The sequence below is a fragment of the Aquila chrysaetos genome, assembly GCF_900496995.4.
Source record: "Aquila chrysaetos chrysaetos chromosome W unlocalized genomic scaffold, bAquChr1.4 W_unloc_3, whole genome shotgun sequence".
In the NCBI taxonomy this organism is placed as follows: domain Eukaryota; kingdom Metazoa; phylum Chordata; class Aves; order Accipitriformes; family Accipitridae; genus Aquila; species Aquila chrysaetos.
The window spans coordinates 3,781,017-3,794,081 of record NW_024470323.1 but is presented as its reverse complement, the minus strand read 5'-3'; the positions used below and the strand labels follow the sequence as shown (position 1 = coordinate 3,794,081).

General features: G+C 44.9%; 1 pseudogene; it reads right to left on the bottom strand.

Moving 5' to 3' along the window:
• LOC121232414 overlaps positions 1–13,065 on the bottom strand; it is a 250,283-nt pseudogene that overhangs the window by 116,652 nt on the left and 120,566 nt on the right.

Sequence of the window (13,065 nt, the reverse complement as noted above, 5' to 3'; positions counted from 1 at the left end):
ACAACTGTTGTTGTAAGTTTACTAACTGCACAAAGGGACAATTATTATGAGCTTGCTGAAGAATGCACAAAAAGTAGAACAAGGTCGGGCGTACGTGACTGATAACAGGAGGGTGATGTGACTGAAGAGAGAGTGCAAGACAGCATGCACGTGGAGGAAACTATTCGCGTGATTAGAGGACTTTATCCAATTAGACTATTGTTTAAGCGCGTGAACGGCACATGTTAACCAATCAACAAATGGCTTATGTGTGAGTAGATACTAGAAACATATATAACCGAATGTTGCGCAGTTAATAAACGGAGAAATCGTTTGATCCACAGTATCTGTGTTGGTCCGTTTTCTCCCCAGGGCGAGTCCCTGGCGATGTGTCATTTTCCCTAGATTGTCGCAGCGGAGAAAGTGCGACAGCGGCCTGATCTACCTGCTGGTTATTTTGATGTTCTTCAGTGGCCTGACTCTTGGGTATGTGAGCATCTACGTGACGTCCTTTCACAACCAGATTCTCTAGCCAGGACGCAATATCTTGCCACAGTGTGGCAGCCCAAATGGGTTTACCTCTGCGCTGCCAGTTGCTCTGCTTCCATTGCTGTAACCACCCCCACAGGGCATTTGCCACCATCCACGAGTCAGGATAGAGATAGAGCACTGGCCACTTCTCTCTTTCAGCAATGTCTAACGCTAGCTGGATGGCTTTCACCTCTGCAAACTGACTCGATTCACCTTCTCCTTCAGCAGTTTCTGCGACTTGTCGTGTAGGACTCCATACAGCAGCCTTCCACCTCCAATGTTTTCCCACAATGCAACAGGACCCATCAGTGAACAGGGCATATTGCCTCTCATTTTCTGGCAGTTTATTATACAGTGGGGCCTCTTCAGCCCGTGTCACCTCCTCCTCTGGCGACATTCCGAAATCTTTGCCTTCTGGCCAGTCCATGATCACTTCCACAATTCCTGGGCGACTGGGGTTTCCTATGCGATCCCGTTGTGTGATCAGTGCGACCCACTGTCCTGGTTTCAGCTGGGATAGAGTTAATTGTCTTCCTAGTAGCTGGTACAGTGCTATGTTTTGAGTTCAGTATGAGAAGAATGTTGATAACACTGATGTTTTCAGTTGTTGCTAAGTAGTGTTTAGACTTATGTCAAGGATTTTTCAGCTTCTCATGCCCAGCCAGCGAGAAAGCTGGAGGGGCACAAGAAGTTGGCACAGGACACAGCCAGGGCAGCTGACCCAAACTGGCCAACAGGGTATTCCATACCATGTGACGTCCCATCTAGTATAGAAACTGGGGGGAGTGGGGGCGGGGGATCGCCGCTCGGGGACTAGCTGGGTGTCGATTGTCAGGTGGTGAGCAATTGCACTGTGCATTATTTGTACATTCCAATACTTTTATTATTGCTGTTGTCATTTTATTAGTGTTATCACTGTCATTATTAGTTTCTTCTTTTCTGTTCTATTAAACCGTTCTTATCTCAAACCATGAGTTTTACTTCTTTTCCCAATTTTCTCCCACATCCCACTGGGTGGGGGGGAGTGAGTGAGCGTCTGCGTGGTGCTTAGTTGCTGGCTGGGGTTAAACCACGACACCCACTTACTCCACGTGGCATCAGTCGCGTGATGTGTAGAGGAGACCCTCCCTTTGAACATCCAGCACTGGCAGTCGGGGTGCTAAGAGGATCTGTGTTTCAGTACCAACCACTTCTGAGGCAGCTCGAAATCCTTCATATGCTGCCAATATCTCTTTTTCAGTTGGAGTATAGCGAGCCTCCGATCCTCTGTATCCTTGACTCCAAAACCCCAGGGGTTGGCCTCAGGTCTCCCCAGGTGCTTTCTGCCAGAGGCTCCAGGTAGGGCCATTCTCTCTAGCTGCAGTATAGAGCACGTTTTTAACATCTTGTCCTGCCCGGACTGGCCCAAGGGCTACTGCATGAACAATCTCCCGCTTCATTTGTTCAAAGGCTTGTTGTTGCTCAGGGCCCCATCTAAAATCTTTCTTCTTCTGGGTCACTTGATAGAGAGGGCTTACAATCAGACTGTAATTTGGAATATGCATTCTCCAAAAACCCACAACACCTAAGAAAGCCTGTGTTTCCTTTTTATTAGTCGATGGAGACATAGCTGCTGTTTTGTTGATCACATCCATTGGGATCTGATGACGTCCATCTTGCCATTTTATTCCTAAAAACTGGATCTCCTGTGCAGGTCGCTTGACCTTACTTTCTTTTATGGCAAAACCGGCTTTCAGAAGGATTTGGATTATTTTCTTCCCTTTTCAAAGACTTCTTCTGCCATATTGCCCCGTACAAAGATGTCATCAATATATTGCAGGTGTTCCGGAGCTTCATCCTTTTCCAGTGCAGTCTGGATCAGTCCATGGCAAATGGTGGGGCTGTGTTTCCACCCCTGGGGCAATCGATTCCAAGTGTACTGGACGTCCCTCCAAGTAAAGGCAAATTGTGGCCTGCACTCTGCTGCCAGAGGGATTGAGAAAAACACATTAGCAATGTCACTTGTGGCATACCACTTGGCTGCCTTTGACTCTAGTTCGTATTGAAGTTCTAGCGTATCTGGCACGGCAGCACTCAGCGGTGGTGTAACTTCATTCAGGCTACGATAGTCAACTGTTAGTCTCCACTCCCCATTAGACTTTTGCACTGGCCATATGGGACTATTAAAGGGTGAGCGAGTTTTGCTGATCACTCCTTGGCTCTCCAGTTGGCAAATCAACTTGTGGATGGGAATCAGGGAGTCTCGGTTGGTGCGATATTGCTGCCAGTGCACTGTTGTGGTAGCAATTGGCACTTGTTGTTCTTCAACCTTCAGCAACCCCACAGTCGAAGGGTCTTGAGAGAGACCAGGCAGGGTAGACAGCTGTTTAATTTCCTCCATCTCCAAGGCAGCTATACCAAAAGCCCATCGATACCCCTTTGGGTACTTAAAATACCCCCTCCTGAGATAATCTATGCCAAGGATGCATGGGGCCTCTGGACCAGTCACAATGGGGTGTTTCTGCCATTCATTCCCAGTTAGGCTTACTTCAGCTTCCAATACAGTTAACTCTTGGGATCCCCCTGTCACACCAGAGATACAGATGGGTTCTGCCCCTTTATAACTTGATGGCATTAGAGTGCACTGTGCGCCGGTGTCTACTAGAGCCTTGTACTCCTCTGGGTCTAACGTGCCAGGCCATCGAATCCACACAGTCCAATAGACCCGGTTATCCCTTTCCTCCACCTGGCTGGAGGCAGGGCCCCTCTAATTCTGGCCAGAGTATCCGGTATTCACTTCTCGTAAAATTGGCTCAGAAGTCCCTTCAAGAGGATCAGAAATAAGATCAGCCCTTCTACTCTGTTTGGAAACTGGAGCGGCATTTCTCCTAGTAGAATCCCCTTTTGTGGTGGTTTTTCCTCGCAGCTCATGGACCCGTGCATTTAGGACCGAGGTAGGTTTTCCATCCCATTTCCTCATGTCCTCTCCATGATCACATAGGTAAAACCACAGGGCACCTCGTAGTGTGTACCTTCTATATTCTCTCTCTTGGGCAGAGGAGCGCTCACTCCTAATAGCTGAGACATTGGTCCTTACAGGTGGGGAGTAGGACATATCCTCTTTAATTTGCTGGACATCCTGGGACAGCTTCTCCACAGCCGAAATGCAGGCTTGTACAGAGGAGGAGAGATTTTCTTCATATTGCCAGAGTTGGTGAGTCTCTTTATCCACCGTCGGTGCCTTTTCGTCTTTCCAGGTCATTATTGCCAGTGAGTTGGCATAGGACGATGGTGCGCTCCGTACAAACTTCCGCCACATGGGTCGTGTGCATGGGACTTCGTCTGGATCTTTGGGTAATTGTGGGATGTCCGGGTCATAATGAATCGTCTCTAGCATGGCTAATTCCCTCAGATATTGGATACCTCTCTCCATGGTGGTCCACTTGCTTGAGTGACATATAACATCTTCCTTAAAGGGGTACCTTTCCTTCACACTTGACAGGAGTCACCTCCAGAGGCTGATGGCTTGTGTTCCTCTTCCAATTGCCTTGTCAATGACACCTTCCCTGGCAAGCGATCCCAGCTGCTTGGCTTCCCTACCTTCTAATTCCAGGCTATTAGCCCCATTGTCCCAGCATCGGAGCATCCAGGTGATAATATGCTCACCTATATGGAGGCCGAATTCTTTTTGCATATCCCGCAACTCACTCAAGGATGGGGTTTGGGTGATTACGTCTGGTTCTGCCTCTTCCTCCTGTTCCCATGATGACCCTGGTTCATCTTCATCCTTTGCTAAGCGAACTGATTTTTTTGTATATTTCTTCTTTTGTATGGGGGCAACTGATACTGGTGCAGGTTGATCCGCTGGTTCAGTTGCAGTACCGCTTGCCAAGGTTTGGGTAGCTGCAGTGCCCATCGCCAAGGTTTGGGTGGCTGCAGTACCTGTCGCTTTGTTGTCAGATTCAGAGACCTTCTCTTCCCCTTGAGGGTACTGAGTGGTGTTGAACAGGGCTTGATAGGCATAGGCCAGGCCCCAGCATGTTGCAGTGATTTGTGTCTCTCTGGAATTGCCAGGGTGACTGCATACTTTTTCCAAATATTTTACTAGTTCTTCTGGATTCTGCACTTGTTCAGGGGTGAATTTCCAAAACACTGGAGGTGCCCACTTTTCTAGGTACTTGCCCATACTACCCCACACACCCTGCCACTCATGATTATCCAGCCTCGGGGCAGATCTCTGGGTGATCTTCTTAAATAGTTGTTTAACCTTAAACAAGGGCTGAACCACATTCAGGAGTGTGCTAATTCCTAGCAGTAGGGCTAGGACCGTGCTGGTATCAACATCCCAAGGGTATTCAAATTTTTCAAAATTCTCAAACACCATTGTAACTAGACTGGATGAGAAGGGAAAAGGGAAGAAAGGTATCCCACCCATAGATTGACTCTCCAAGGAGGAAGGGTAAATGGTGTAATTATTAATAGTTTCCCACAGATGGCTCCCGAATTATAGAGGTGACAACAATGCTGAGTGCAAATATCGGATTAATCCCACAACTGATAACTTTATCATACCATAAGCCAATGTTACACAATACATCAAAGCGAAAACCTTAATCTACCTCCCACGGATGATAAGCAGCAGCACAGGGACTACATACAGCAAGCGAGGTGATACATAACAGAACTTTAAAAACCAGAGCAACAACTCTAACACATAAATCAACATAATGACCAGTGACTATTAGACCAATATAATGAATGCTTATAACAAATTTGTTTTAACAAGCTCTGGTCAGGTTTGTCGTTATCTCAACCCTTCGTGCCCCACATTGGGCGCCAAAATGGACTGTCGTGGTTTAACCCCAGCCAGCAACTAAGCACCATGCAGCCGCTCACTCACTCCCCCCCCACCCAGTGGGATGGGGGAGGGAATCAGGAAAAGAAGTAAAGCTCATGGTTTGAGATAAGAACAGTTTAATAGAACAGAGAAGAGGAAACTAATAATGATAATGTTAACACTAATAAAGTGACAGCAATAATGATAAAAGGATTGGAATATACAAGTGATGCACAGTGCGATTGCTCCCTACCTGCCAATCGACGCCCAGTTAGTCCCCGAGCAGTGATTCCCCCTCCCCCAGTTTATATACTAGACATGATGTCACATGGTATGGAATACCCCGTTGGCCACTTTGGGTCAGCTGCCCTGGCTGTGTCCCCTCCCAACTTCTTGTGCCCCTCCAGCTTTCTCGCTGGCTGGGCAGGAGAAGATGAAAAATCCTTGACTTTAGACTAAACGTTACTTAGCAACAACTGAAAACATCAGTGTTATCAACATTCTTCTCATACCTAGCTCAAACACATAGCACTGCACCAGCTACTAGGAAGACAATTAACTCTGTCCCAGCTGAAACCAGGACATAACCTCAGTGGAGATAGAGTTGACTTTGAGAAGAGGGACTGCTAGCATGCATTGGTAGCATGCTTACAGAGGCCAGGAACAGATTTCCAGGGAGAGGGATGTTAGGCAAGGAACAAAGAGCTTTTTCTTAGGGACAAAGCTTCATGAGAAGGCATAGGTAACGTAATGCTCAACTGCTGCCAAAGACATGCTCCTGCTCACCCTGCAGAGTCTCACTTCCTCCATCCACACCAGCTCTTCAGCTCTCCCAAACCCCTCACTTACCCCAAGGGCTCAGCAAACTGAACCAGCAATGCAAAGGCTCAGTCAAGCACAAGAGCTGGCATGAAGCAAGCAGAGGGAATTGGCAGCTGGGAGAGGGCAACACCTCTTCCAGCAGCAACGACCTGTCTGGTAGGGTCCATCCACCTTGCGAAGCCTCAATCCTGCTCTTTCTCCAGCTCCGCTCTTAAGCCTCAGGCTTTTAAGTCTGCTCTATGACTACACCAACTACTCCCAGCTTACTCCTTGCTGAAATACTTTTAGCCTTCTCACAAGCTGAAGTAGAACAGACAGCTACAGTTCCTTGCTTCCCCAGAAACTAGTGGTGGGGGAGAAGAGGTGGGAGAAAAAGTGTCAATCTCTAGCATACCCGTTGACCTCCTGCACTGTTCCCAGTACACTGTTTCCACTGCCTCTGACTATAAGTAAAGCCCAGCTTAAAAACTGAAGTGTTTTAGTTTAGAGCATTCAGCAACTTCCTTAGAAAGATTTTGAATTTTACACATCAGCCTCCACATCCTTCTGTGAGCAATGTTCACGCTACAGCAGTTCAAACACCCAGTGGTCCCTTCACCTACAGTTGAGATTTTCAAATGAAGCCAACACCAGGCTACTCCACAAGGGTTATTTGCTGAAGTTCTCCCTTTCTTAAATCACTTCTTGTAAGAGAAAAAAAAAAGAAATAAGGTAGAGGACCTTCTCTTTAGAAAGAAGGATTTTTTAGCCTGTATCATTCAAGAAGAAATGTTTAGTTTTACCTCACTTTAAAGAAAAAAAAATTCAAGCAGCCTCTAATCACGGAATCTGGGGCTGGAAAAAAGTGTTCTAGAAGCTATTATCAAGGGAAGACAACACTACTAATGAGATTTTTTGGCAATCAAACTAATAACAAAGGCTCTGTTGTATTTTCAGAGTGTTTGTGAGAACTCACCTAGTGATTCCTTCCTCAGTGGCTTGTCACAAGCATTTTTGAGACAGGCATAAGCTCTAGTGTTCCCTTTTTACACATGGAAAAACTGTGGCACGGAGTCTTCGGGCATGTCTGTGCACACAGGTGCAGCCCAGCAGTCCCACACTCCACAAGCCAGCTCCAGGACACAAGTCTTGCAGCTGTAGGGTAAGTTAGCACAGCTCAGGCACAGCACTAACAGACCAGATTAATCTTGCACCTGATTAGCTTAGAGTGCAAGTTTGCCTGCATTCACCCATGCAGACAAGCCCTAATAGACTTCCCAAGCATCAAACAATGCCCAGGGATGACCGATTCCTGTAGTCCCTGACTGTAGCTCTGACTTCATAGAATCATAGAATGGTTTGGGTTGGAAGGGACCTTAAAGATCATCTAGTTCCAACCTCCCTTCCATGGGCAGGCACACCTTCCACTAGACCAGGTTGCTCAAAGCCCCATCCAACCTGGCCTTGAACACTTCCAGGGATGGGGCATCCACAGCTTCTCTGGGCAACCTGTTCCAGTGTGTCACCACCCTCATAGTAAAGAATTTTTTCCTTACATCTAATCTAAATCTACCCTTTTTCAGTTTAAAGCCATTACCCCTTGTCCTATCACTACCCTATTCAGCTTTCTTGTAAAGCCCCCTTTAGATATTGGAAGGCTGCTAGAAGGTGTCCTTGGAGCCTTCTCTTCTCCAGGCTAAATAACCCCAACTCTCTCAGCCTGTCTTCATAGGAGAGGTGTTCCAGCCCTCTGATCATCTTTGTGGCCCTCCTCTGGACCTGCTCCAACAGGTCCATGTCCTTCTTATGTTGGGGGCCCCAGAGCCAAACACAGTACTCCAGGTGGGGTCTCACGAGAGCGGAATAGAGGGGGAGAATCACCTCCCTCAACCTGCTGGTCACACTTCTTTTGATGCAGCCCAGAATGCTATTGGCTTTCTGGGCTACAAGTGCACATTGCCGGCTCATATTCAGTTTTTCATCCACTAATACCCTCAAGTCCTTCTCCACAGGGCTGGTCTCAATCCACTCATTGCCCAGCCTGTATTTGTGCTTGGGATTGCCCTGACCTATGTGCAGGACCTTGCACTTGGCCTTGTTGAACTTCATGAGGTTCACGCGGGCCCACCTCTCAAGCCTGTCAAGGTCCCTCTGGATGGCATCCCTTCCCTCCAGCGTGTCAACCGCACTACACAGCTTGGTGTCATTGGCAGACTTGCTGAGGGTGCACTCAATCCCACTGTCCATGTTGCCAACAAAGATGTTAAACAGCACTGGACACAATACCAACCCCTGAGGAATGCCATTTGTTCCTCGACTTGGACCATCCTTTCATTCAAGGCTGCATACTCTGATCCTTGGACTGTCCTTTCATTCAAGGCTGCATACTCTGATCCTTGGACTGTCCTTTCATTCAAGGCTGCATACTCTGATCCTTGGACTGTCCTTTCATTCAAGGCTGCATACTCTGATCCTTGGACTGTCCTTTCATTCAAGGCTGCATACTCTGATCCATGTCCAGAAGAGAACACAATAGCTAAATCTCCATCTTCAGCAACAAGATGCTCCAGTGTCATCAGCCTCTATCCAATGGAAGATTCTCTAGAGACTCAGAGCTATTACAGAGATATGCAAAGATGAATAAAGCAAGCAAAGGAAGGAAAAAGTCAAACAGGCACAAGTTAGATTTAAATTTAAATAAGATAGCAATAACTTACACTTTGTGGTAAAGATAGAAGAAACCTTTAAGGATATGATTTCAGCACGTGATGAAGAAAGCTTTTTGACATCTGCAATCATGATCTAGTAGCCACAAAACACTTTTTTTTTTAATCCCTGCTTAAGGACATGCATCTAGAAAGCTGACTAGTTATCATCATATTGGCAGTTTCAGCAAAGACTGAACTCTCATCACTGCCTCAGGTAGTCCCTTCAAGACAAAGGCTGTGAAAAAACTAGACTGAGAAGGAGACACTGAGGAAGTACCACTGACACTAGGTTGCTGAAGCTAGGCTGAGAGGTCTTTGGTCTCCAAAGAATAATCTATTCAGATAAGTTGCAGGCAGACCTGATCTTGTCTGCCTGCCCTCCAACTAGGTGTGTATAAGCCAGACCAATTCAAGGAGCCATGCACAGCCACAGCAGCACAGCATCAAGCACTTCATGCCTGATCTAATGTACCTTGCTTTGATGTTTTTGTGTTTTGTTTTTGGTTTTGGTTTTTTAGTTTGGCTGCAACACCAACACTACACCATTTCCAGAATGCAGCTGGACTGTGTCTGGCAACTTGAACAATGTCAAAGCAAGCTCACATCTGTTTAATAGACACACCTCTGCATCTATAACTTTGGCACCTTGTACTACTATGGCATCCCACTGCACTGTTACTCAGTAGCCCAAAAATGCCTTAAAATGCTGCTGCAAGAGTAAGAAAGCATTTCACCAAACTCAAGCAAAGGTTAAGACCCAACATAGCTGGGTCTCCAGATAATACTATCCCTGTTTCTACAACTAAGGCTCAAGCTACATTTAAATGCTTATAATACAAGGGAACAGAATTTGCAGAGTCTGCAGAGCCCCAAAGGCTCACGACAGGTTCGTGGCAAACTCAACTACAAGTGTGCTCAGTTTGAAGTGGGCCCACATTTTTCCATGCATCACCCAAGCATATATTTTTCAGTATTTTGACATGAGTCAATGAGGTTTATTTTCTACCTTAATATTTTGCGTATCAATAGGAGAAAGATACCATGCCTTTTGGAAAAGAAGCAATATATATGTCATCCTGATTTCTACCTGCAGGCTCTCTTCTTCCTAACCAAAGGAAGGATTAAAATACTTACATATGAAAAGTCATATGAATAAAAATAAACTGCTGGTATTAATGAACTAACAACTAAAAGGAACACTTTAAAATATAAACTAAGATATTCTAATCTCTTTCCTTTAGCATTAAACAATTACATACTTCATTGGAAGCTGACCCACATTAAATTTTAAAATACAACTTGTGTTTAATACCTATACAGTCCTGTGCTTTGACAATCTCATCTCAGAAGAGCAACAACAGGACTGCATTTCGGAAATCAAACTATCCTGGCACAGATCAAAGTCAACCCTAACATGTTTCTTCTGCCTTTAAAATTAAGAGAAATAAAATAAGTGGCATGAACCTATGTGAATCATTGTTCTATGAAAGGGTAAAGACTAGTAACTTCTATGAAGGTTTATTATCTAAACTCTGAAGATGCTGCAAAAACTGAAGGTAATAAAATGTTTTATGAACAACTTCATTCATTCTTATATAACTGAGTTTATGTGGATTCCTTGGCACAGTGATGCTAAGAACCTGTAGGGAACTTTATGCACATCCACTTTTCAATGTATTAAATAAATCATCTGGTATGGGTCTGAACCTTATGAGCCTTCAATTCAAAACACAATCTCTTTCTGATCCAAAATCCTCAGGAAGCACATTTCTGAAAACACTATAAAGAAGCAAGTCACATACAATAAGATAGAGTGATCTCCAATCTAAAGTCCAACAGTTACATTTTAATTTACACTTGAATATTTTAATGTTGTTATCTAGTCAGTAAATTAACTCAAGATGCAAGAATAAAAAGGGAAGATGCATAGGGAAAAAGGTCACAAGGTCCACAAAAGTTATGAACTTCACTTCTGCTTGAAGCATCAGCATTATGTTGTTGAATGCCACAGCTCTCATATAAAGGAATTGCTTAATACATTCCCATTCTGTTTGAAGGGAAATTAAATTTACATTCTTTGAGAATATGGTATTGTAATTAGTTCATGACTTGATTACACTTTGAAGTGAGCCAAGACTGCATATGGCGCATACAAATTAGTTAAGTTATGGTTATGTATCTAAAGAAAAACTACAGAGTTAAGAACAAAGTTAGGGACAAAGCCAGGGCAGTCATTTGGAGCTTTCAGGAAACATATGTAAAACATAAAATTCAAATCTAGTCTCTGGACTTACTGATGTCAGGTGGGAACAGAAATAAAAAATGCAGTTTCCTAAACAGCTGAATGAGTTGTTTTAAAAAAATAATCTTTCCATCCTGTCTTGTTCTTTGACCTTTGGCCATATACGGTGAGCTGCCCTGCTCAGCATAGCAGAACACAGAACTGCGCATCCTCCCGCATGCCCTCCACACCCTGTTGCTAACCAACTTCTCACCTGCTTTTAGTTGTTATGCAGAACTTACCCTGCCACAACGTTTGAGACATTAACTCTTTCAGTATCTCACACCACCCTGTGGCTCAAACATTTGACTGGACTGAGTTGTAGAGATCTTCTTCTTCCACAGTAGTAATCTTCACATATCAGACAGAAGGAGAGAAAAGAGATGAAGTAGAGGAAAGCAAGCAGGGTAGTTATACATCACACAATTGCAAGGCCAAGCATTAAGAACAAAAATCCACATAATATGAGTCCAATGTTAACAAGCCATTTTCCCCAACCCATGAGTCCCAAGGACATTAGGAGAGAGGTCAGCAACGATCCTCCGTTAAACCAGTGTTTTGGTTGCATCACTTGGAAAAGTTTTCCAGTCTTGTCTGTAACTTCTCTCATCTTGGCTCGGGCTTCTTCAATTGAAGTGGAGGCATTATGGATGGTGATACATTACCCGTCAGTTAGATTCAACATCTGTCCCGATCCAATGTCGGGGAAGGTTTCAATATGATCCCAAGAGCAAGATTAAGACACAAACGAGGTCAAATGCCGTATAGTCAAAAGAGCTTTTATTATCAAAAGTATCAAAAGTGGAAAATGGTGGCGATAGGATAGAATGGAAGAAAAGGTAGAAATCAAGCAAGCAGTTGTGATAGAGTTGCAAGGATAGTCACCACCATGGATCCAGCAGTGTCCCGTTGGTCCTCAGTCTTCAATTCTTCGGTGGTGGGTGCACACCATGGCTTGTCTCCACGTTTTTTTATAGGGCATATTTCGATGATGCATGCACATACGTATTCTTCATGCACTGTTCACGCACTGCAGGTTTCGTCTGTCACACGACCTTCTCATGATCAACACCAGAAACCAGTATCTTATCTCAAAGAGTACAGTTTCCGTGAGAATGGTAGCCTCCACATTCTTGCATACTTGTTGGCTTCAGTCCGTTTCCTCTCCTGGATGCCTCAGTGGCCTAGTAATCGTCCTTATGGACAGAGGAATGTCCTGCTTAGACAGGCCATCTCAGAGACAAAGGGCTCAAGATAAGCAGTTCACAGTTCTTGAGATGAATGGCTTGAGATGACAGTCCAGTCTCTCACACCTAATAATCTTTGAGACAAACAGCTCAAGGTAACAATTCAGTCTCTCACAACATCCCACATACCCTATGTTCTTTTAACAACTTTTGTCCCACTGCCATTCTCAGACCCACTGGTCAAGGTTGGGTTTTTTGGGGGATTTTGATACACCATGAAGGTTTAGATTCTATGTGGTAATCAAGTTCAAATGGGGTTAATATTTGCATAGGTGATGGCCACCAGGGGACCCAAGTACACTTGGTATGGTTCGGTGCTATCGCCTTTGAAAATCTATATTCTTGGGTGGACCATTCTTCATTTATGACTGTGGTAGACTGACCCTGGCTGGGTGCCAGGTGCCCACCAAAGCTGCTCTATCACTCCCCCTCCTCAACTGGACAAGGGAGAGAAAATATAACAAAAGGCTCATGGGTCAAGATAAGGACAGTTTAATAAAGCGAAAGCAAAGGTCGCGCACGAAAGCAAAGGAAAACAAAAGATTTTATTCTCTACTTCCCATTTGCAGGTGATGTCTGGCCACTTCCTGGGAAGCAGGGCTTCAGTACACATAGTGGTTGCTCCGGAAGACAAACATAAAATAGCGAATGCCCCCCCTTCTATCTCCCTTTACTTAGCTTTTATAGCTGAGCTGACGTCAT